Source organism: Mus caroli, chromosome 8, assembly GCF_900094665.2.
Source record: "Mus caroli chromosome 8, CAROLI_EIJ_v1.1, whole genome shotgun sequence".
Lineage (NCBI taxonomy): Eukaryota > Metazoa > Chordata > Mammalia > Rodentia > Muridae > Mus > Mus caroli.
Genome location: NC_034577.1, coordinates 91,983,794 through 92,009,796, shown reverse-complemented (window position 1 = coordinate 92,009,796; position 26,003 = coordinate 91,983,794). Strand labels below are relative to the sequence as shown.

The following is a 26,003-nucleotide window of genomic DNA, read 5'->3' as shown; positions in this document are numbered from 1 at the left end:
CAAGATTTTGCTGAAAGGACCCTGATATAGCTGTCTCTTGTGAGACTATGCCGGGGCCTAGCAAACACATAAGTGTTTGCTCACAGTCAGCTATTGGATGGATCACAGGGCCCCCAATGGAGGAGCTAGAGAAAGTACCCAAGGAGCTAAAGGGATCTGCAACCCTATAGGTGGAACAACAATATGAACTAAAGAGTACCCCAGACCTCTTGACTCTAGCTGCATATGTATCAAAAGATAGCCTAGTTGGCCATCATTGGAAAGAGAGGCCCATTGGACATGCAAACTTTATATGCCCCAGTACAGGGGAACTCCAGGGCCAAAAAGTGGGAGTGGGTGGGTAGGGGAGTGGGGGAGAGGGTATGGGGCACTTTTGGTATAGCATTGGAAATATAAATGAGGAAAATACCTAATAAAAATATTAAAAAAAATTGAAATAGCTCCTTATCAGAGCACTGCGGGTTAAACCTGGAATTCAACAACAAAAGAAACAAGCAAAAGTTTACAAACTCATGGAAACAGAAGAGTTCTCTTCTCAATGACCACTGGGTTAAGGGTGAATATAAAAAAAAAAAAAATAAAGACTTTCTAGAATTTGATGAAAACAAGGTACAACATTCCCAAAATGATGGGAAACAATGAAAGCAGAGCTATGAGGAAAGGTTCATAGCACTAATTAACTTCATAAAGAAATTAGAGAGATATCATACTAGCAATTTAAAATTACACCTGGAAACTTCAGAATGAAAAGAAGCAAGCACACCAAGAGGGGGAGACTAGAAAGTAGGTAATAATCTCAGGGCTGAAACCAATAAATTGGAAACAAAACAAAGGGAACATTGCATCGAATCAAGAATCAACAATACTCAGAGTTTTTTTTTTCTTTTTTTTTAGAAATATGGGACATTGTGTAGGGACCCTGCAAGCATTATAAAACAAAGAAACACTCAAACAGTAAGGAATAAGTCACTCATGTATTGGGCAAGAAGGTAAAATGAAGAATGTTTCTAAACCATAGACCATTGATTTACTTAGTCAAACTTGGTTGGCTCTTTGGGGAAAAAAATGTGTGTTCTATAGAATGTTATCAATTCCTCCAACACATTTTATTCATAATATTATTAACATTAAGACTGTATTTTCAGAAAGGATTTCTTGCTTAATATAAAAGGAAGACAATAGATAATGGAAATACATCTTATCAAATTTGCCAAGAATAGCTAAACAAAATCTTTCTAGTCTCACAAATTTATCATTTGTGAGTTTTTATCAAATGGAGAGAGTTTTGGGGTTACAGATGAGGGTTTGTGTTTACTACTTGTACTGGCTGGTTTTGTTTGCCAACTTGACACAAGCTGGATTTATCACAGAGAAAGGAGCCTCCCTCAAGGAAATGCCTCCATAAGATCCAGCTGTAAGGCATTGTCTCAATTAATGATCAAGGTGGGAGGGCCCCTTGTGAGTGATACCATCCCTGGGCTGGTAGTTTTTGGTTCTCTAAGAAAGGAAGCTGAGCAAGCCAGGGGAAGCAAGCCAGTAAGTTACCCTCTGTGGCCTCTGCATCAGTTCCTGCTTTCTGACCTGCTTGAGTTCCAGTCCTGACATCCTTTGGTGATAAAAAGCAATGAGGAAGTGTAAGCTGAATAAACCCTTTCCTCCCCAACATGCTTCTTGGTCATGATGTTTTGTGCAGGAATAGAAACCCTGACTAAGATAAATTGATACCAGCATAGTGGGGTATTCCTGCAACAACCTGACCATGTTTTGGGGAAGACTGTGGAAGGACTTTGGAACTTTGAGCTAGAAGAGCCATTGGGATATTTGGAGCTCTGTGGGATGTTCTGTAGGAGCTTGGAAGATAATGTTGAGAACAGTGCAGAAGACAGAGGCTTGGTTTGTGAAATTTCAGAGGGAAGATTGAAGATTCTTATCAGGGCTGTTGCTATTTTGATTGTGAAGATTCTGTGTTTTGGTTAGCTGGGACTGAAGAATCAGCTGTGATTAACAAGATACTAGAACTACTAAATTGAAACCTTTCCATTACTGGAAATATTGATGCTGGTTAGTTGGAGCTAAGAAATTATTGGTGATTAAGAAGAGACCAGCATCACTGAGGTAAAATTTTCTGGGAAGTGGTTTCTGAGAGCAAAAAGAGGCTGTGTTCCAGAGATAGCCAAGGTTGTACCTCTTGCTGAGCCTGGACATGGTAATGTGTAAGAGTCACCCAGGTGATACTGGTTTTGAAGGCCTGAAGGGGTCATGAAGAACAGCCGACGCTCAGATCGTGAGAGGCCATAAAAATCCATTGGTGAAGGTGCAGCCTCAGTTTCAATTGATGTCCTGGGATTGAATGGTTCATGCAAAGGAATTGTGGCTTGGCACCATGAAGAGAGCTTATGAGGGGCTATTGGTAAAGCCTAGTTGCAGCAGAAGAAAGCAATGTTTTGGAGATGCCAGTACCATGAGATGACCACTAAAAACAGCTGCAGCAGTGGAGTACAGGCATCTGGAACCTAGAAGACAAGGTGTGTGCTACAAAGGGCACAGCTAGAGAAGTGGCCCAAGGCCTTGGAGGAACCCAGAAGACCATGAGTAGTTCCCAGATATTGGATGTTTAGAGTTTGATTTTGCTTTTGATTATGACTGTGCCCTGATACTTTTCCCTCTTGAAGGAAGAAAGTGTTTTAGTGGAACCCACAGTTAAGAGACTTTGAGTTGTAAAAAGACTTTGAATTTTAATAGAGATTGGATATTTTAAAAGGATTGAAATTTTAATATGTAAGAATTTGCAAAGACCATGGGACTCAAAGGTATTTAGATCTTGGGGATGAATAAGAAAGTAAAGTTTGAGGCTTAATAGTGATGTGATTCTGTGTCAAGTTGACAACGGGTCAATTGTACTAGCTGGTTTTATGTGTCAACTTGACACAAGCTGGAGTTATCACAGAGAAAGGAGCGTCCCTTGAGAAAATGCCTCCATGAGATCACACTGTAAGGCATTTCTCTCAATTAGTGATCAAGGTAGGAGGGCCTCTTGTGGGTGGTACCATCCCTGAGCTGGCAAATTTGGGTTCTATAAGAAAGGAAGCTGAGCAAACCAGAGGAAGCAAGCCAGTAAGGAACTTCCCTCCATGGCCTTTGGCTCAGCTCCTGCTTCCTGACATCCTTTGGGGATGAACAGCAATGTGGAAGTATAAGCTGAATAAGCCCTTTCCTCTCCAGTGTGCTCTTTGGTCATGATGTTTGTGCAGGAATAGAAACCCTGACTAAGACAGGACTTCTGAGTGGTGGGATCCCATCTGGCCCATTATGTGACATGCAGTCTTTCTGACTTCTCCTTTGCAGGGTTCCCTGAGCACTAGGAGAGGGATGTTATGGATGCATCACATTTAGGGTTGAGATTATCAAAGGTCTGTCTTTGCACATTGTTTGGATGTGGTCAGTATTTGTTTGGTTCTACTGCAGTAGGAGAGAAGGGAACCAATCAAAATCCTGAAATCATCTATCAACAAGCATATGCATTCAAAAGAATCTACCCTTGCTAAATATTTCATTTTTCTGGTATATTCTTAGAGCTTAATGTGAAGTAATGTGTATACCTACTCATGAAAAGGACTATAGCTTCATCATACAGTATACTCTCATATCAGCCCCATTGAAATACTTGCAATTGAATTGAAAATAAAATTTTCCTCTTAAGATCCAGCCAAAAGGTCAATACTTTGAATAAATAACCAAATTAATAAATGAAAATTTCTGACAGTACACTTTAAAGACAAACATTTCTATGTATAAAATTTAGATTTGCAATATTTAACATCTAATTATTTGGGTTTTCAGAGATTATAAGATCTTAGATATTATGAAGTGCTTTATTATCAACATATATGACAACAATTGTGATAGAGAAGATGTTCCTTGCATACATCTGATTCACAGAATTTTACAAGTAAGTATCAGAAGCTGGACAACATAGCTAACAGTAACCTATTGTTTTGCAGTTATGGAGGTATGGATAATAAAATGACAGAATATATAGTTTGGACTGTTCTGATGGTGATTGATTTCATAGTCATTGGTATAGAATGTCACCACACCCTGTTCCTTCTTCCAAAGGCATTCTCCCCAAATGTGTGTCTCTCTGTCCAGGTTTCATTTTTAATACAGATACACTGGATAGGCACAGTACTTATGATGCAACCTTGACTGAACTAATTACATCAGTGAATTCCTTTTTGCACCTCAGTTCACACCCTGGCATAGTAAGGGCCAGGACTTAAGCATGTGAGTCAGAGAGACAAGCACAGCATTTGGGACGCTTTTATAGAATTGTAGTCTTACCTGTTTCCTTGAAATTGGATTTCATATTTGACGTTTCTCTCTGTGCTTTCAGGGAAAGAAAAATATCTTCAAGTCATGACTGCTTATCTACCTGATCCCTTCTATTGCTCCCTCCGTTTGCTGTGGTCCCTAACTTACTGTTCCTTTCTTGTCTCCAGTTGATACATCTTACAGTAATGTACTACACTGGGCCAGCTTCTGCAGGATCTTTATGCCTAGAGGAGAGGTTTTGTGGAATACATCATGTCTACCTGTTTCAGATGATTAAATTTCCCTTATATTTTGACCAGATCATAAATCCAGCTATATTTTCAGACAATTGCTAAATTGTTCTGCTCATGTCTTTTCTCAAAGAATAAACTAATCAGTAAATTTTTCTAGGGAGAGAGTATGTCTCATAAATTTCTTTTACAAACACCATAAACAGTCAGCCTAGGAAAGAACCAATTTTAATTTATTATTTTTTACTTGATGGCACTTTTTTTTCAAGATAGTTAATGCTCTGTTATGGTTAACTTCTACATTGAATACAGAAAAGCTTTGAATGCTGATTCAGCAAGGGCCAAATAATATCTCCAGTATTTGTTTCCTTTACACATCATTAAAATAGAAACATTAAAACTGAAAGACTTAATCGTTTATTATTCTCAGCAGTCTTAAACAGCAAACCACTTGACTCATATGTATGTTTTTCTAGAGTCAACACTATCCCCTTCACTGTCATAGATGCCAATACCTTCTTGTCTTCTCCAATATTCAACCTGAGATTTGTGTAACACTAATTTTGTAAAATTCAGTGGGAGATAGAGATTATTAGAGCTTATTTGTGTTTGGACTTTTCATCATATCATTGATTCTAAAGCCATTTTCCCTTCCCACTTGTGTCCTTAACAACCTTCCAATAGCTCATACACAGATCCTTTATACCTAGGTCAGTGGTCAGCAAACTGCTGCATACATTCTTAAAATTTTTCATGCACTTAGGATTATTGTTTTAAAAGCATGGGCTATTTAGAAAAAGAAAAAAAAAACCTGTCTTCACAGCCGTATGGGATAATTAAGAATCCATTAGTTAAGTAGCCCTATTACTGCCTAAGTGAAGGAAACATTTTTCATTTTTATAACTCTGTAGAAATTTTAATGGGTATTTTATCTGCAATGTTTCAATTCCTAGGAGGAAAATGTCCTTAATCTTCACTACTGCACAGGACATGGCATAATTTATTCTGGTCATCTGGATAGTAAAAGTGATTCATCTTAAATCCCATTTATAAATTTCATAAATGTTAAATATTGAATCTATACATATAAAAGTCTTTACATTGTCATGTGGATTTAGAAAGCAAAATCATTATTACTCAACCAACCTTGCACTCAGTTAATAAGTTTGGCTCAACCTGCCTCTTTTCATGATACATTTATTATAACTGCCCTGAGTAAATAACAGGACATCTACCCTATATGTGTCTTTGTGACCCGAGTCCTGAGCCTCAGCTAAAAACAGTTGTCAAAATTCACTTGATAGTAAGCATGCTGATCATTGATGTTGTGTAGCAGTTTTCTGAAAGATTAAAACTCCTCTTTCTCTCTCTCTCTCTCTCTCTCTCTCTCTCTCTCTCTCTCTCCAGGTTTTCTTTGTGTAGCCCTGGTTGGCCTGGAACTCACTTTGTAGACCAGGCATGCCTTGAACTCAGAAATATGCCTGCCTATGCCTCCCAAGTGCTGGGATTGAAGGTGTGTACCACCACTGCCCAGCTAAAACATTTTCTCTTAGAACAAAACTTAAATCACCATGCTAACAGAGAGCTGAAACAACAGGATATTCTACAGGGTTGGGGGGGCAGTAAATACTGCAGGAACCACCTTATGACAGGAAGTAAACAACTCAAAATTGCTTCAGGAGGTTCCCCTAAACTGACCAGATTCACTTGTACCCTCTCTAACTGAGACTAGAGAAACCATAAACAGGGCGATAAGAAGACTCCCAGAGAAGCCTATATTCTTGGAAGTAGCAGAAAGAAAAAAGAAAGCAGCTTAAAGAAAACAGAAAGCAACTGGGTTGCCTAAAGCAGCATCTCATCTAAGTGTCCTGATCCCTTAGTCCATTAGAAAACACAGCAGCAATGAATGTAATTTTATGGTTGGGGGTCAATACAGCACAACGAACTGTATTAAGGTCACAGCATTAGGAAGATGGAGACACACTGGCCTAGATGTCACAAAGTTGAATTTTGTTGCTTGAGAAAGTTCAGAACAACTGACTAGAAAGGATACCCCAGGCTGTACTCATTGCTCCAGGCTTCCAGCTTTTGCAAGCTGTCACCCATGCTGGAATGGGCTTTGTTGATACAGAAGACGTGAGCCATTGTATCATCTCTAATTCTGTGAGAAACCGTCACCCATATTCCTGTAAATAACCCCAAGGAACATCACTGCTTCACCAAGTTAGGCTTTGGTGATAGCCATACTTTGGTCTGTTGTGAGCTTCATTTCTGGGTTGAGTAGACATGTGTGGAAAATCTCTAAGGAAATATCTGTCATACAACCTCATGAGGGAAAGTCCAACTATGGTGAAGCACAGTTATACTTCAACCCACTCTTCTACCTATTAAAATGACATATGCAAACGGAAGTACTGTTTTCTGAGCCTTTTAGGGTAGAATGGTGCTTGGATCTAGAGACTGTTTCTTTTTTATTAGTAGTATTAGATATTTCCTTTATTCACATTTCAAATGTTATTCCCTTCCCTGGTTTCCCCTCAGGAAGGCCCCTTATCCATTCCCCCCTCGCCCTGATCACCAACCCACTCACTCCCACTTCCTGGCCCTGGCATTCTCCTATACTGGGGTGTAGAAATTTCATAGGACCAAGGGCCTCTCCACTCATTGATGACTGACTATGCTATCTGCTACATATGCAGCTGGAGCTATGAGTCCCACCATGTGTTGTCTTTGGTTGGTGGTTTAGTTCCAGGGAACTTTGGGGGAAGTGGTTATTCCTACGGTTGTTCCTCCTATGGGGCTACAAACCCCTTCAGTTCCTTGGGTAATTTCTCTAGCTCCTTCAGTGGGGACCCTGTGCCAGTCTGATGGATGACTCTGAGTATCCACTTCTGTATTTGTCAGGCACTGGCAGAGCCTCTCAGGATACAGCTATATCAGAATCCTGTCAGCAAACTTGTGTTGGCATCCACAATAGAGTCTGGGGTTGGTAGTTGTATATGAGATGGATCCCCAGGTATGCCAGTCTCTGGATGGTCATCCCTTCAGTCTCGGCTCTACACTTTGTCTATGTAACTCCTTCCATGGGGATTTTGTTCCCCCTTCTAAGAAGGATCAAACTATCCACACTTTTGGCTTCCTTCTTCTTGAGTTTCATGTGCTTTGCATATTGTATCTTGGGTATTCCTAGCTTCTGGGCTAATATCCACTTATCAGTGAGTGCATATCATGTGTATTATTTTGTGATTAGGTTACCTCACTCAGGATGATATCATCTAGTTCCATCCATTTGCCTATGAATTTCATGAAGTCGTTGTTTTTAATAGCTGAGTATACTCCATTGTATAAATGTACCACATTTTCTGTATCCATTCCTCTGTTGAGGGACATCTGGGTTTTTTCCAGCTTCTGGCTATTATAAATAAGGCTGCTATGAACATAGTGCAGCATGTGTCCTTATTACATGTTAGAGAATACTCTGGGTATTTTAACAAACAAAATCATTCCCAACACCAGGAAAATATCTGAGTAATTCTTATGTCAACAAGACTTTCATTATTATTTGGGTTGGGAAGTGATAAGACAAAACAGAACTAACCTACTTGCCAAGAAGTGTCCTCTTCAAATCACTGACTATAAAGGAACTTCTTGATAACCAGGCTCCCTCTATCACTGTGCATGTCATGGTCAAAGGGAATAGAATCTTGAGGTGTGGGTAGAATGGAAACTATGGTAGATAATAGATGATAATGATATGTCAATTTAATATCTTCAATTGTAAGACCTACACTGTTGTGATGGAAGATCTTGACAAGGCAAGTTCAGGTAAAGGAGCAAAGGCCACATGAGAAATCTGTGCTTTCTCATTAATTTTGTGACCCTGGAAGTGATCTATGAATTGAAGTGTATCAAAAAAATGAATCAATTAAAATTACTGTAAAAACTTAGACAAATTATGAAAATGTCATTCAAAACTAAATTTAGTTTTTAAAATATTTAAAAAGGCAAAGTGTGTTAACCTACCAGATGACAAAGTGGTAGATTTCATCATGGTACCCTTGTTATATATGTAATTATTCTTTCTACTCATACATTCCACTGCCCACTGTCCATACTGAAGGGTGCAACCTGGTTCCCTTACTTCCCTTTCATTTCCTTGTAAGTTATTTTTATCTCATTTTTAAATTTTGTCTTCTTTCAGATCTTTACCTTTCCACATATGAGGGAAAATATCATTTGGGCTTCCTGAGGAAGACTGATTTTGCTGTATACTGTGGGTTTTAGCAGCCATCATCTTCTTGCAACTATTATAACTACATTTTATATTTTAATGCAAACTTGCAGACTTTAAAACATTGGTATTATAGAGACAAAGTTATTTAAATCATGAAATAGGTATTTTTGTTTTACCTTAGTATAGAAAGGCTTTGTTTGCTACAGCCAAAATTAAGGTATTTTCACAAAAATTTTAATTTACAAAATTATGCAAATGGATAAGGAAGTATCTGTAGGAAATAAATAGAAAATCATTTGTCACAAACTCTTGTGCTACTATTGAGTGATTTTTGTCTTTAATGAACTCAAGCAAAACCCATATGAGGTTGACGGAGGATCCAGGGCCATAAGCTATTTTTTTTTTAAATCCTAAACAGGCAATTGTTTGTAATTTTAATTTTTTAAAACTCTTAACGATGGTTCTTAAAGGCTTCATCCTCCCTTCTAGCCAACCACCCACCAGAGGTAGTGGAAAAGAAAGGTTTCTTGGGAAGTGGACCTGTTTAGCCATGGTTCTTTGGTGCAAATCCCATCTGCATATGCATTGTTAGTAAATCAGCAGTTCAGTTCTCCAGTCAGCAATGGCAGGTCAGTCCACTTGCAAACACTTTAAGGATACACTGGCAGTCCAGTTTGATAGAGTCACGATAGCAAACACAAATCACCAGTGGTGGCAAGGACTAGTAGAGACAGCCAGGCCTCAGCAATAGTCAGCAGGAGGGACCAGGGTCAACAGGAATGTCAGAAAATGTTTATGAAGAAAGGAGAGATCAGCAAAGATCTAAGACCCACAAGCAGTGCCTTGCTAGCTCTATAAGCAAGCCAAGCTCAGCCTCTGTCACTGTCCACCAAGTCCTTTATATAATACACTCTCCAAACATCACATGTCCTCCATGAGTCTTGCCTCAGCATGTGTATCTGTCTCGGCTTAAGGTCACTTTGTCAATCAGCCCAAGTCCACTGAAATGGCAAGAAGCTGCAGTACACCACCAGAAGTTTTTGGTTGTGTTTCTCACTATGGAGTCCTGGGAAATGGTGCTCAACTATACAATGTAAGGTAGATCAATACATGTATTGATTGGTATTAGTGAAGAAGACTTCACTATGTTCCTTTCACATGTTTGTTTTTTTAGTAAAACATTCTTTCACTTGTGCTCCTTCATGTTTCTGCCTTAGTAAATCATACTTTCACTTGTGTTCGCTTCAGGAAAACACTCTTTTACATGTTTGCTCCAGTAAAACACCATGCATCATTTTCCAAAGAATGTGTAAGTTTCTAATTCACTTGCTGAACATTGCCCACTGACAAATGTGGCCATGTCTTCAGAATAATTACTTTGCATACTTAACTGATTATAAGCAATGTATTAGACAAAGGGAGCCATTCAAATTGAATATATATATATGTATATATATGTGTGTGTATATATATATTTGATAAAATACGTTAAACAAATATATAATATATAATATGCAATGTTTCATATAATTTATGTAATATATAATTTATATAATGTATAAAATTTATATATTCTTAAGGATAATTTCTTTGTCTACTTAATTGAATATAAACAATATGGGTGGTTTGAAACAAAGCCACTCATATTGAATATATATATATATATATATATATATATATATATACACACACATGTATAACCATATACCCATATATAATTTATATTCTGTATAATACAATATATATATATATATATATATATATATAATTTAATAAAATTGTAAACTACAAGTATATGATTTATAAATAAGGAAACAAAAACTTATTTGCTCCCAAAGTGGTACAACAACCAAATGTGAACTGCAACTTCCAAAGTTGTGCATTAGAGAAAAACATTTTACTTTTAAGTTGATTATTGTCTAGTCAGGGTTTCTATTCCTATACTAACATCATGACCAAGAAAGAAGTTGGGGAGGAAAGGGTTTATGGGGCTTACATTTCCATACTGCTGTTGATCACCAAAGGATGCAGGACTGGAACTCAAGCAGGTCAGAAAGCAGGAGCTGATGCACAAGCCATGGAGGGATGTTCTTTACTGGCTTGCTTCCCCTGGATTGCTCAGCCTGTTCTCTTATAGAACCAAGACTACCAGCCCAGAGATGGTCCGACCCACAAGGGGCCTTTCCCCCTTGATCACTAATTGAGAAAATGCCTTATAGTTGTATCTCATGGAGGCATTTCCTCAACTGAAGCTCCTTTCTCTGTGATAACTCCAGCTGTGTCAAGTTGACACAAAACTAGCCAGTACAATTATCTAAGAATTTGATACTATAGCAGAGAGGAAACTTATAGAATGGTTATTGTGCCTTCATATTTGTTTTTCTCTTGTCTCCAGATTGTGGAAAAGGTGAGTTAGCTCTCTGGAATCCCTTTCATAGAAAAACAGTAATGTTATTCATGAGGGGTCTCCCCTCTTAATTGAATTGCTTTTTAAAGGCCTCAACTTCTACTTCCATCGTTGAGAAATTATATTGTAATTTATAAACTAATATATTTAAAAGTCACAAATATTGAAAACCTAGAATTTTACCAATGTTTCCCTAAATTTATGTGCTTCTTACATATAAAATATATCCATTCCATTTTAGTACTCTACAGTATTAATTCATCTCAGGATCAAATTTAAAATCTGATTTCAATTAAATATAATATGACTCAACTGTAAGTGAAACTGAGCATTCAAGTCACCTTGATGAATATATACTTCAGCTTTGAATCTCTGAAATCAGTTAAATTTATTTGCAATGCACAATCCTGAGATGGGCTGAGGAGAGTGTTTTAGTTAGGGCTACAATTGGTGTGATAAAACATCATAACCAAAAGCAACTAGGGGAAGAAAGGGTTTATGTGTCTTATTCTACATTTTGCTCATCATCAAAAGAAGTCAGTATAGGAACTCAAACAGGGCAGGCATCTGGAGGCAGGAACTAATGCATAGGCTAAGGAGTGTTGTTGATTACTGGCTTGTTCCTCATGGTTTGCTCAATTTGCTTTCTTTTAGAAACTAAGGGTCACCATTCTAGCAATGGCACCATGAGCACCAATCTGCCCTCTGCCAGATCACTAATTGAGAAATTGACTCAGAGACTTGTCTACAGCCCTATCTTGCAGACACATTTTTTCCTCAGTTGAGCTTGCCTTAAATTAGCACAAATAAAGAAATAAATAAATAAAAACAGGCAGGACTGATAGCCATCATCATTTTCAAAGTAAATGAAGAGAAGGAAGTAATGATTCCAGAAAATGCTTAATTTATAATATAACCAACATTTATTCTTAAAGGAACAAAAGTGTTTTTAATGTCATGCCATAAATTCTAAGCATAGTAAGATAAGTATTGAGTCTCCAAGTGCTGGGTAACTTCTTTTTTTCTTTTTCATTTTTTTTAACAAACAGCTAATTTATTGTAAATATTTTTACATTTAACATTATTATCTTAAATTTATCATTAAGAGTATGAGGAGCAATGCTTATTGCTGGCCCACTTTGCTCTTCCAAAGACTGCATTGCTTTTACTGAAGACCAGCTACATCAAATGGCACACCATGTGAATATGATGAGTCCTTCTATGAAGGAACAGAGCCATCTGCAATACAACCGCTGTTTGGAAACTTCATCTTCTTACTGATCTTGGGTGCCTGCTACATGTTCCTTGTGGAGTGGAACATCCACAAACATTTTAAAGCTACAACTTTGTGTCTCACCAAAGGTGCTGAGGACTGAACACATGGACTCACACATCATACAAGGGTAATCTCTCCCATTTACCACCAAGATTCATGTTTCTCTGCCATCTCTCCAGCATGCACATTATGCATTTGAAAATAGAAACTACTAATATTGGATAATGGCAAGGTTCAGAAGACCTTCCAGAAGATTTCTAGGATCTTCTGTCCTCAAGGAATCCACTACAGACTTCTACTTGCAGAAAAAGCAAGAATGGCTGATTAGGAAAAAACATATTCCCAAGGGAGGAGTTGGGCAGCAGGAAAGAGATAAGATGGAAAACCACTCTGCCATAAAGGACCTGGGCTCTTCTGGCTCACAGCCACCCATCATGGCTTATCTTAATGGGGTACTGGCAAGTACTTGGCCAACTGAGCCATTCCCCCAACTCTGTATTATCTTTTCTATACATCCTCAAGCTGCTATAGACAAAAGAGAATTGAGACATTTTTTTTTCTCTCTAAATCTGGGCCAAACTATGAAGATACTGTTTCCTTTTCCAGTGTCAGTCTCAGTTTGTTAAAGGGGTCAGGAGTGGATCTGCCTGCCTTCCCATTTACAGTAATGCAGAGTAGCTTCAATGACAAGTGGTCCCATGGACATCAATACATTTCTCCATTGCTCCCACTCTACAGCTCAGTTGGACAGTGCTCAACTGAACTGCACATATATTCTCCCTCTACAACCCACGATAAAGGAGTGGATGCTCTCTGGAACATTCCAACTCCACTGCAGAGGCCCAGAGCAGAGTAACAATCACTGGTGTGCATGATGTATCTAAGGCTTAAGCTGGTGAGTCATACCCCTAACACCTGCTTCTTAGGTCACCTCACAAACCAGGCTTTATTAGTATGCCATAAAAGAAACAGGAGACACCAGATCTTGTGAAATGTTTAAATAACTTTAAACTTTATTAAGTAAAAATTGCATAAACACAACCATAAGATAATGAATAGGAAAGTTAAATACAAACTATCACATGCAAAATAGATTATTACATAACTGGCCGTTTCGACCGTAAATACTAAATCCCCAATTTTCCACAGTGGGAATATTAATCTAATAAGAAAAAAATCTCAATTTCATCTTAATATATACCAAAACTTTTTAAGAAAAAAATTTAAATTGAATAGAACTTTAAAAAAAATAATTCAATACAGCAATAGATAGGGTTTGTATTCAATGAGACCTGAGATAGAAATGGACTTTTGCCATTATAGTTACTTCAAATCAACTTCCAAAACTAAGGCAGGTCTGGGGAAGGATGAGTCTTTAAATGACCATGGTGCTTTTCTTACTAGGCCTGGAGTCCAGTCAGTAGTTTGGCTGCAGTTCTACATCCTGTACAGGTCCAGCAGAATATGGTGGTGCAGAACAGCACCAGTCTGTGAAACTCATTTTCATTTCTCATACTATTTTCAAACTTAAAAACAAAACAAAACATTAAAACAAAACAAAAACACCACCACTATCCCCTGCTTCAATTTAACAGCATACAAGTCCAGCATTAGACATGCTAGTGAAGGGCTTCTGCCTCTTCCTGCTGATGTCCCTCCTGATCTTCAACAGGAAATGGCACCATGATGTGATGGGCATTCCTTTCAGAAATAGACACATCAAACAAGGACTGGAGGGTGGGAAATGGCAATGGCCAAGGTTTGCAAGTGAGTTAAGGAAAACAATCAGTGGAGTGGGGTCAGTAAGACAAAAACAAAACAAAACAAACAAAAAAACAACAAAAAACAAAACAACAAAACCAAAATCACAAACAACAAAACCAAAAACAAACAGCAAAACCAAAAACAGAAAAAAAAAAAACCACAAACAAAAGAAGCCAAAACCCAAAACATGAACAACAACAACAAAAAAAAACAAACAAAAAAACACAACCAAAAAAGGAAAAACAAAAAATAAACAAAACACAAATGAAAAACCAAAACCACAAAAACCAAACAAGAAATCAGACAAAACACAAAACAAAAAAATAAAAAGCAAAAACACCAAAACAAAACAAAACACAAAAGCAAAAAAACAAAAAAGAAAACCAAAAAAAAAAACAGAAAAAGAGACAAAAAACCCAAAACTCAATGAAACATTAAACCAACAAACAAAAAACAAACAAAAAAAAAAACACAACACAAAAACAAAAAAAGGCAAGCAAAAAAAAAAAATAAAACAAAATAAAACAAAAAACATGAATTCATTTAATTCCAGCATTAAAACAGTATTTCTTGAACATGTGGTCTCCTGTGGGTTGGGCAGCAGCAGTTTCTAAGCTTGCAATAGTTGCATGCATCCTAGAGATGGCATTAGGGCATCAGTTCCAAATCCCACGTTAGGACTACATTGAAGAGAGTGGGCTTCATCCAGTGAGACATCTGTTTTATATCTATTCAACCTGTTTTATATCTCTTCAACTCATCTTTCCTGAGATATATTACCTGTTTTATATCTCTTCAACTCATCCTTCCTGAGATATATTAGAAACAGCGATGGAAAAGTTCAGGGATGGGGACCATAGCAACCAGGTGGATGTTGTTACAGTAATTGACTGTGCAGTATTTCCCAGACCATCCTCTTCCTGAAGGTGGGCATGTGTTTCTGAAAAAAGGTCATAGGCTGTTCCCTAATGATGTAATCTGCATATTTACAGGTAAACATTCCACAGTCACTCCCATTCAGTTGCAGAGGAATCTCCTCTGATGTCACATTGTATTGATTCCACACCAAAGGGTACAGCTCAATGTTTCTTCTTGTCTTGCTCTCATTTTGTAAATATTGGAAGATGGTCTCACAGATAGACTTCCCTGTCTGTCCCATGGAATCGAGGTATACAATTCTTCTTTTTCTTAAATCCATTACCACCAGGCTCCAATGTACGTTCTGGTGAATAGGCACCAAGATGAGTTCTTTTTCAAAGAGATTGATGCCTCGAGTCCATCTTTTCACGGAACTGTAACCACTATGCTTTAGCTTGGGGTATAAGAAAGTGCTAAAGACATGAAGAGCCTGGTAGCCTTGGTTTTCTCGTTTCTCTCAACCAGAAGGTTCATGTAGAAATTGATGACCTCATCATTGAGCCACTCACCATTCTCCAAGGTCTGGATATCTCCTCTGGTGATTTGCAACTTGAATCTGGAAATTAGGATTTCCTCCTGGGGTCCTGGACCCAGTGCATTCTCAATTTCCTTCTCCATTTCCTCTGTATGATTAAGGATTTGATCCATTCCTCTGCTCATTTCTTAGTCTGTAAGAGGTTTTTTCTCTGCCGCAAGTACTGCCATCTTGTTGGGGAGTAAGCTCTTGCCTCAGCTGCTATCCAGGATGATCTGAGCCCGTGTTCCCGGCTTCAAGCTGCTCCCCCTTCTTCCTTCACCCTTTACACAACCTTTCTTCTCTGTAAAATATTTCTCCTCAGAACACCACTTCTCTCTCTCCTCTGGTGAAAGACATTCTTTTAGAGCAACAACAGTAGATGGTTCTCCATCTCTCTGAGTTGGTTCTGATCCATGACTGTCTCCTGACTTGCCCCCTTGGATCTTCCAGGTGTTTGTAAGGATTGGGTGAGGCCTGTGTGGGTCTGACCTCACATCTTGGTCGCACTGAAGGTCTTGAAACAACCTTCTTCTGTCCTTTTCCTTTTGGGGGTTTTGTTCGTTTTCCTCCATGACGGAATAGGGCCGCTTGTGACCCTTGCCATCATCAGCAGGCTTCCTCCCAGTAACAGCCTGCTCTGGAGGACCTTCGGTCAACTCTAGGGGTTTTAGTTGTTTTGGAGTCTCTCCCTGGGGTTTCCGTACCTGACCCTTGCTAGGCTGTTCTCTCGGAAGCTCTTGGTCTTGAGGCTCCTGAGGGGTCTTCTTCTGAGCCTTGCCAGACTCTTTAAATATCATCCCTGTTCCATCCTGGCATTTCCTTTTTGGACCTTGTCCCAAAGTTTCAGATTCTATCTCTGTCCCACTTTCATCCTGATATTTCTGTTTTTTGCCATTTTCCTGAAGCTTCGGGCCTCATCTCTAACCCAGGCTGTTTAGGTTGCCACATGGAGAACTGCTTGGACTTTTTGAGGGTGTTGACTCCTGTATGGTACTGCCTTTCTAATTTAAAAGAGAAAGCAACCTTATGTCTGGCTCCGGGTGGATACTCTTGGGTTTTTCACCCTGATGTTTGAAGAATCACTTCTTCCAGTAGATGGTTGGTCCAAGGTCGCAAACCTATGAGGCTCCTTTATAAACAGTTGACTTTGCAGGTCAGGGTCAGCCAAAGAATGGAAATAATTAAGCTGTCAATATCGGAGACAGATTGGTGAATAGTCGGAGGTTGGCAATTCACCAGGGGTTCACTCTAGAAAACTCGGAAGAATTCTAAAAATACTTCCTCAGAAGTATCCTTCTTGGGTGTTGTAACCAACTAAATATTCAAAACTTCGAAATCGGACTAATCATCCTAGTTAATCACTAGTAAGACACCAGGCCTAAACCTAGCAGCTAACACATCAGAGGCAACCTCACGAATGATGTTTAACTCGAGGGTTGCCCCTAGACAGAGCCTTCAATGTTCCATAGCTGGTTGTGATGTCACCTGAAAGAACGCTAAGCAATGTTTTTGGAGGGTGGGAGCCCTCCCAAACTCCAACGTGGTCCAGGGTTTCAAAGCAGTCCTTTGACTGTGTGGCAAGTTTGAATATATTGATACATATCTCAGTTCTTCTGCAGAGCACAGGGTTACCTAAATCCTCTCAGCATAATTCAGCTGGTCTTTTAGGAAACTTCATGGTCAATTATAGAAATTTAAGTGCTCTTCAAAATATCTTCTCACACATAATATGCTTGCTAATTACAAAGAAGAAATAGAATTTTACAGTTATAAAACCTAGTAGGTAGTGTTGTGTGACAAAATTTGTTTCTCCTCTGCATAAGGAATCCAGGACAGACCAAAGTGCCCATACCACCAAAGTCCTACTTGGTGAACGAATAAGTTTTATTGGGATTACATGTAGGAATATGAGTGAGGGGTTAGTTACATGAGCAGAAATGACTCAAAGACAGCTGCATCGCCAAAGCCTACCCAGCATAGGTGACAGCTCACAAAAGCTGGGAACCTGGAGAAACTGCACAGCATGTAGATGGATCAAAGGGCTGGAGAATGTCCATTCCATGTGCCTCAGTTGATCTAAACTTCTTCCAGACATCTGGTATGAGGGTGGCTCTTTTGAGAGTCTTCTTTGCAGCTCAGCTTCCTTTTAACTGAGAGGGACTCTCAGCTTTTACTGCTCTCTGGCAGGGAAGGAGCCTAGTGAATCTGATCAATTTCAGGGACCATTTTGAGATCTTTTGTTGCCTTCCTGCCTGAGGGGCTTCCTTTCAGAGGGAATGGAGGGTGGAATGGTTTAGTGTTTCAGTATTGGAGGAAACTTGTGAAACTGGGACCAATTCACCAAGGATCAATCCCAAAGAGAATAAATAAAATCTCACCATTGTCAATAGGATCCATTGAGAAAGATACATCACTACTTCGGTTACAATCCTACTATTAATACAAGCCCTGAACTCCTCCCTAGAAAGCAGTAGGAAGAATTCAACTGTAGCTGTAGTTACAGAGGTGGGTGTTTTCTGTGTGTCCTGGAATCTAAACTCCAGCCACCCTGATTAAACAGCAAGTACTTTACCCTCTGTTCCATCTCAGCACCCCCACCCCCCTCCTTGAGCATATCTTTGGTCTACTCTCAAAGGTATGAAGATATTTTTACAAAAATGTGGGAAAAGAATTGAGACACATACTGTTTGGTTTTTTTCCACTGAAAATATTAGCAAAATGTACACATATATCTATACCAATGATTTACTGTAAGGAAAAGCATGTACTTTTTTTTTTCTGTAAAAGGTTTGAATTTCTTGTGATTGTTATTTCCCCAGGTATCATTTTGTTTGTACAAGGCTTCTCTCTCTTCTTTCTAATTACACCTTTGAGGAATTTGTTCCCATACCAAGAAAAAACTCAAACTACCACATTGGTCTTACATTGCTGAATAACCTAGCAGGACTGCCTTTGTGATGGTGAACATTGTGTATAGAGGATACATTTGTTGTGCTAGGCTTGTAAAAACAAAATTGTTTTTAGGTTGCATAAGCCCTGAGGAAATTACTCTATCTTGAATGTACCCTGTCAGGTAGTCTGAGATGGACCACTTCCTGGTACCATTGAGGTACTCTTAAACAATGCTGAATGTTGCAAAATATTTCAGTGCCACAGCTATTCCTAAAAAGTGATGGGTCACAAGATTAAACAGGCTAATGATTTAGTTCTGCTTTTTACAAACTGCCTGCTTGCTTGCATGTCTGAGGCATCTGTTGGACATGTTACTAAATCAAGTCTTGCCTGCTCTGGGAGAAGATATGAGTTACTTTGGCTTCCCAAAATTGTTACTTTGTAGGTTTTGCCTATATAATCTTTTAGCTAGCAATAGCCCCAGCCTATGTAGAGAATTCTCTCTTTGTTGGCTCCCGTCAGTCTTTTAATAAAAATGCCTCTAATTTACTGAAAGCAAACTTTAATCAGAATGGTGAATCTCTGAAGGACCACAGACACATAGCACCTTAGACTTTTGTTCCTTTGGTTGGCTGTTCTGGCTGGCACCTTTCCAAGGGTGCTTAGCCCCAGCACAGCCCTCATCTCTTCTTCCTGATGTTGAAAGGGATCTTCTGGCTATTTCTCCACCCACTGTAGGTTTTATTAAGTCAATAAATTTCCCTTATAATCCTACCTAGAGAGATTTTATTTTTGTTTTGTTTAAATTATTAATGGATGTCTACATTTGTCCAGGGATTTTTCCCCCCTCTTTGAGACAACTGTATCATTTTCCCCTTTTAATCTAACAAGATCAGCTGTGGATCCTAGGAAGACCTGGAACATGATCATGATATTTCTTCTTAAACCATTATTTGATTTTCTTCAACATTTGCATGTTTTATTGAATCACATCAACAGGTTCCTGACTTTCCCCTACTTTATTGTTTGTCTACTTTTTTGTTTGAGACAGGATGTTCTTATGTAGCCTTTGTTGGCCTTACTCGTGCTATGTAGCCTCAGCTTCCACATTGCTGAGATTACAATGATGTAACCCTACACCTAGCTTTTACTTTTCTGTTTTAGCATCAAAGATTCCCAGCCTGGTAAAGTCTCCTGGGGTTGTTTACTCAAAAGTTTGTAATAATTTGGATCTATGTTTCTGACTTCGTTTTTCTCCTTCACTCTGTGTGTGTGTGTGTGTGTGTGTGTGTGTGTTCATAGGAATGAACTCAGAATCTCACACAGGCTTTACCAATGAGCTATTTTCCTAGTGTATTCATGTTTTTTGGATATATGGCAGAATTTTCTGGAAAGATAACTGTTTCTGGTGCTTCCTTTTGGGGAAAATCTTGCGTGCTCCCAACTACCAGCAAGAATGACGCTGCAACAGGATCCTTCTGCACACGTTTATTGGGAGAGCTTGATTGTAGAGGCGAAAAGACCCCAAGCCCAGAACTGGTGCTGCTTATATAGGCCTAGGAGAGGCATGTCTCACACCTGGATTGGTTATGCATGGGTTATGCTTACCGCCTCATTTGCATATCTCACATTTGATTGGTTAACTTGTCTCTCCTCTGATTGGTTAACTTGTCTCTCATCTGATTGGTTAACTTGTCTCTCATCTGATTGGTTAATTCTCAAAACCTCATCTTGGCAAAAAAAAACTTTACTGCCTATATGAGTGGTGGCCAGCAGAAGCCAGCGCCACCCTGCAACAGCACATGTGGCTTCCCATAGGAAAACACTCTGACTCCTTATGTACTCTCTAGTGGCTACGTAAATGCTCCTTTACCCCTTACTTTCTTTTAGTAGGTTATATTTTCTAAGAATTTGTCTATTTTCAAATTAATTGTCATAGCACTCTTTTCCTAAAATTATTTCAAAACTTGATTATTATTAAGTTAATTTAGTGATAAATGTTGAATGTAGAAGATTCTGTTAGATTTTCAAGTCAGCTTTAGACAGATGTAGTGGTTTGAATAGGTTTGGCCCCCATAGACTCATGTGTTTGAATGTTTGGCCCTGAGGAATGGCCCTATTAGGAGGTGTGACCTTGTTGGACTAAGTGTGGCACTGTAAGGGTGGGCTTAGAGGTCTCCTATGCTTAAGTTCCACCCAGTGTAGAATTCCAGTCTCCTCCTGGCTGCCTTTGGATATAGATGTGTAATTCTTTTCTCCTCCAGCACCATGTCTACCTGTATACTACCATGCTTCCTGCTATGATGACAATGGACTGAAACTCTGAACCTGTAATCCAGCCCCAATTAAATGATGTCCTTTTATTTAAAAAAATCATTAAAATGCATATTCTTCTTTTTCCCTTATACATCTTTTCTATATTTCACAAGGAAGAGATAGACCACGAGAACAGAAGAACTTACATAATTTTAATTGAGGATAAGTAGAATAGTCAGAATTTTGAATGAGGTTGTTTTGAATTTTAGAATACAAGCACAAACTCCTAAGAAATCAGTTTTCTGATTTTCTTGCACATGATCTTGACTTTTATAGTTAAGTTTATTCCCTTCCTTTCTATAGCATGTCCTTCTATCAAAAGCCTCTTGCAAGGCAAATAACCCTTCCTTTTTTTTTTTTCTACTTAAAAAATATTGACAAATACAGAGGTGGATGCTCTTGGCCAACCATTGGACTGAGTACAAGGTCTGCAATGGAGAAGCTACAGAAAGGATCCAAGGAGTTGAAGTGGTTTGCAGTCCCATAGGAGGAACAACGATATGAGTTTGCAGTCCCATAGGAGGAACAACGATATGAACCAACCAGTATCCTCAGAGCTCCTGGGAATAAACCACCAACCATAGAGTACATATGGAGGGATTTGTGGTTCTAGTTGTACATGTAACAGAGGATGTCCATGTCAGACATCAATGGGAGGAGAGACCCTTGATCCTGTGAAGGTTTGATGCCCCAATGTAGGGGAATGCCAGGACCAGGAAGCAGGAGTTGGTAGGTTAGTGAGCAGAGAGAGAGGATAGGGGGTTTTCAGAGGGGAAATCAGGAAAGGGGATAGCATTTGAAATGTAAATAAAGAAAATATCTAATTTAAAAGAGAGAGAAAGAAAGCAAGACCCAGCTATCTGTTATCTTCAAGAAACATAAGAAATGAGGCATCCATAAGAAAATCAGGGAATTATCAGGAAATGCATACAATTGGAAATTATTGTGTTAAGTGACATAACCCTGATTTGAAAGACCAACTCCATCTTGTCTCTCATATGGGGAATATCTTGTATATCATTCCTGGTTATTGTCCCTGTCTTAGCTAGGATTTCCATTGCTATGAAGGGAAAATGTGACCAAAGGCAACACGTTCTGAGGTTCAGTCTATTATCATTATGGTGGGAAGTATGGCAATGTCCAGGAAGGCATAAGGCTATAGGAGCTGAGAGTTCTACTTCTTCATCTCAAGACCAGCAGTAGAAGATTGGTTTGCAGACAGCTAGGAGGAGGGGCTCAAAGCCCTTCCAGAGACACACTTCCTACAACAAGGCCACACCTCCTAATAGGGCCATTTCCTGGAACAAACACAATTAAACCACTACATTCCACTCCCAGGCATGTTCAAACATGTGAGTCTATGGAGGCCATACTTAGCCAGAATATAATGCAAAATGCATTTAGATCATCTTCAAAGTTCCCAAGTCTATAGCAGTCTCAACAATGTTAAAAGTCCATCATTTAAAATATCTTCTGAGATTCAGGTAAACTCTTAACTGTAATCCCATATAAAATCGTAATTAAAAAGCAGATGTTATCCCTCAACCATCAGAGGATATACAAAACAAGTGCAAAATGTCATAGTGTGGAAATACTGGATAAGACTAAGACCAAAAGCCAGCTGGGCAAACTACAAACTCATCATCTCCATGTCCGATGAGAAAGCACTCTTTAAAGATCCAACTCTCTTCATCTTCTCTTAGGCTATTTCCACACTCTGTTTGGAGATTTCCTCAGCAGGTATCCCATGGCTCTGGCATCTCTAACATCTTGAGGTCTCCAAGGCATCTTCACCTTTACAAATTTATGTTCCAATGTCTAAGATTCACTAATGATTTTTCTGGGCTCTGGAAAGGGGCTGGGGTAACTTCTCTAGCTCTGTTCTATGTAACACTCTAGACTTGGTTGATTCCAGTCCATTGCTGCTGCTCTTCTTGGTGATCATCTGACAGTACTAGCATCTCCAATGTGCTTCTATTGGAAGACTCCAGTGGTGTCTTGCAATGCAACACTGCTTTTTCATTAACCTCTTTTAAGCTATCTTCATGGTGCCAAAAGTTACCTTCTTTGCATGACCCCTTATGACCTGGGCTTTAAACTTCATTTAATACCACACCTTCAATAATGGCCTTCCCTGGCCTCTCACAATATCAAGCTTTGGAAGAACTTCTTGACCCCTTCATGCCCTCAAAACCAGTACCACCTGGGTGATTCTTACAGATCACCAAGTCTAGATGAAGTGTGAAGCTCTTCCTGGAATACAGCTTTCTTGTACTCTCAGAAAACACTTCCCAGAAGATTTCACATAAGTGATGCTACTCTCTTCTTAATTGTCACTAATGTCTTAGCTCTAGCTAAGCAGCATCAACTGTCCCAGTAGTTTCTTCTATTCTTAACTCTACAGTCAGAGCCATAAGGCCAAAGCTACTGAGTTCTCCTGCTTGCTGGAGCAGGAACATGGCTCTCTTATTCTATTCTATTACACCAACTTTTTGTTTGCCAGATCCTTTACTGCCTAAGCTTGCCCCCAGGGAACTTGCTCCATAGACTGAACTTAAACTCAGAGATCTGTATGGCTCTGTCTCCTGAGTCATGAGATTAAAACCATGTACCACCATTCCTGGACCTACACTTCTCTTTACCTGGAACTTGCTCTATACTAGGCTGGAGTTGAACACAGAGATCTGCTTATTTCTGTCTCCTAGAATTAAAGGTGTCTACCATCATGCCTGGGCCTAAGCTTTTCATGGCTATTATGCCTCAAGATCCTTATCAAAAATGTGTGTCATCCCATGTCAAGATCCAGATCAAAAGACTGTGTTTTCCATCCTCCAGATCTGGATCACATGTGCCTTCCATTTCATGATTATAGTTCATTTCATATTAAAAGTCCAAACAAAAACAATGAACAGGAAATAACAGCTAACATGATATAACTGTCCCTTGGTCAATGCAAACACAAACAATAAGCTTAGTTGGGAGGGATCTTACCTTAATGTCATCACTTCATTAATTCCATTTAATATACTAAAACACGGGATTTAGCTCCATTGTACTTACCCCTTAATACTTTAACCATACATTTTGTATTTTTTTATTTCTAAGCTTTCTATACTTGATCAAAATGCTGTTCATGAGAGTAAATCTATGATGTGCATTTTTGAGTCTGCCTTCACAATGCAGTTTATCTAATTTTCTCCACCTTAGCCTCAGGCAGACTCCTCAGAAAAAGGCAAAAAGCAGCAGTATTTTTCATCAGAACATCATACTAATGACCTTAGAGTTCAAATCACCCTCATCAGCAATGTCGTCCATATTCCCACTAGGAGAGTAGCCTACGTCCAACTTAAAGTATTCTATAACTCCAGACCAAAGTCCACAATTCCACATTCCTCTAAACAAAAACATGGTCAGGTCTATCAAAAGAAATACCTTAATCCCTGATACATGTTAGTCTTTGTTTGCATTTCCTTTGCTATGAAGAGAAATGATGACCAAGACAACCCCAATAAAGGATAACCTTTAGTTGGGGCGGGTTTACAGGTTCTGAGATTCACTCTATTATCATCATGGCAGGAAGCATGGCACTGTCCAGGCAGGAGTGGCACTGGAGAAGATAGGAGTTCTAAATCTTGATTTGAAGATCTCAAGTAGAAGACTGGCTTCCAAGCAGATATTAGGAGGGTGTTATTGCCCACACCCTTTAGTGACATACTTCCTTCAGAAGGCCACACCTCCTAATAGTTCCACTCCCTGGGCCAACCATATTCAAACCACCATAGATCCCCTTAGTTCTCCTGAGGTAGTGGCATACTCATGTAGCTCTCTTGAAGTGGCTCTTATAGAATCAAGTTGTATTGACAATATCACTCTACCTGATATTGCTCCATTGAGACATTTCTGGTGATATAATATTGCTTGGCCCCTTTTGTTTGGGTCATATACCAGATGATAATTCCTGACTTTGTATTAGTCTAGGACCCTGGATACTGCAGGCTTCCAGAGATGGCCTTACATAGAAAACACTAAGGCTTCCCAGATAGGCCTCCTGGTGCACACTAGGCTTACTAGATCTAAAACTGAGACTAATAAAGGATGATATGCCTTGCTATATTTTCTTGCAACTAATTTGGTTCATTTTTTTAAAATTCATCTTAAATTAAGAAATAAATGAAAAATGAAAAAGACTAAAGAATCTTTTTTTTTTTTTTTTTTTTAGTATGTGATGGAAATTATACTGGCTATACTGGCTACTTTCTTCTTTTGTCATTTTTTATTGGATATTTTCTATATTTACATTTTGAATGCTATCCCCTTTTCCAACCCTCCCCCCACCAGCTTTTATGAGAGTGTTACCCCTACTCACCCACATCTCCACCCTGGTATATGCCTACATTGGTGCATTGAGCCTTTACAGGACTAAGGACTTCTCCTCATATTGATTCCTGACAAGGCCATCCTGTGCTACATATTCAGCTAGAGCCATGGGCCCCTCCATATATCTTTGTTTGATGGTTTTGTCCCTGGGAGCTCTTGGGGTCTGATTGGTTGATACTGTTGTTCTTCCTATGGGGCTGCAAACCCCTTCAGCTCCTTCAGTCCTTTCTCTAAATCATCCATTGGGGACCCTGTGTTCAGTCCATTTCACAGTAACAGTATTTGACTACATTAGCCTCCATGTTTAAGGAGGCTATAAATTGTGTGCACTGAATACAGAACATCTGCAGCTCAAAATAATTTATAGCCTTTGGAATATCTAGGGATTAAATAGTGATGCTTGAAAATGAATCAGGATTTTTACTTACATTTTTTAAGGTTTGGTAAAATATCTCCTGATGCATCTACCTTGGAGACACTTTGATAAAAGCATTGTAATTCCATAAGTTAGGTCTAATATAAGGAACAAAATTTGAAAATAGTTTAGGTTCTTAATTTGTGACAGGCAAACAATATTCACATAAAGGAATCAGTTTTGAATGCAGTTTTCTAATCAAAAATTTTAGCTGTTTGAACTTTCAGGAGAGCATTTGAAAAGTAAGTAAAGAAAGTATTTAATTTTCATGAGGTGCCACTTGTCAATCTCGATCTTACAGCACAAGCCATTACTGTTCTATTCA

General features: G+C 38.9%; 1 pseudogene; it reads right to left on the bottom strand.

Moving 5' to 3' along the window:
- Nucleotides 1–14,822: 14,822 nt before the first annotated feature.
- Nucleotides 14,823–16,626, bottom strand: LOC110300618 (annotated as a pseudogene).
- Between the last annotated feature and the right edge of the window lie 9,377 nt (nucleotides 16,627–26,003).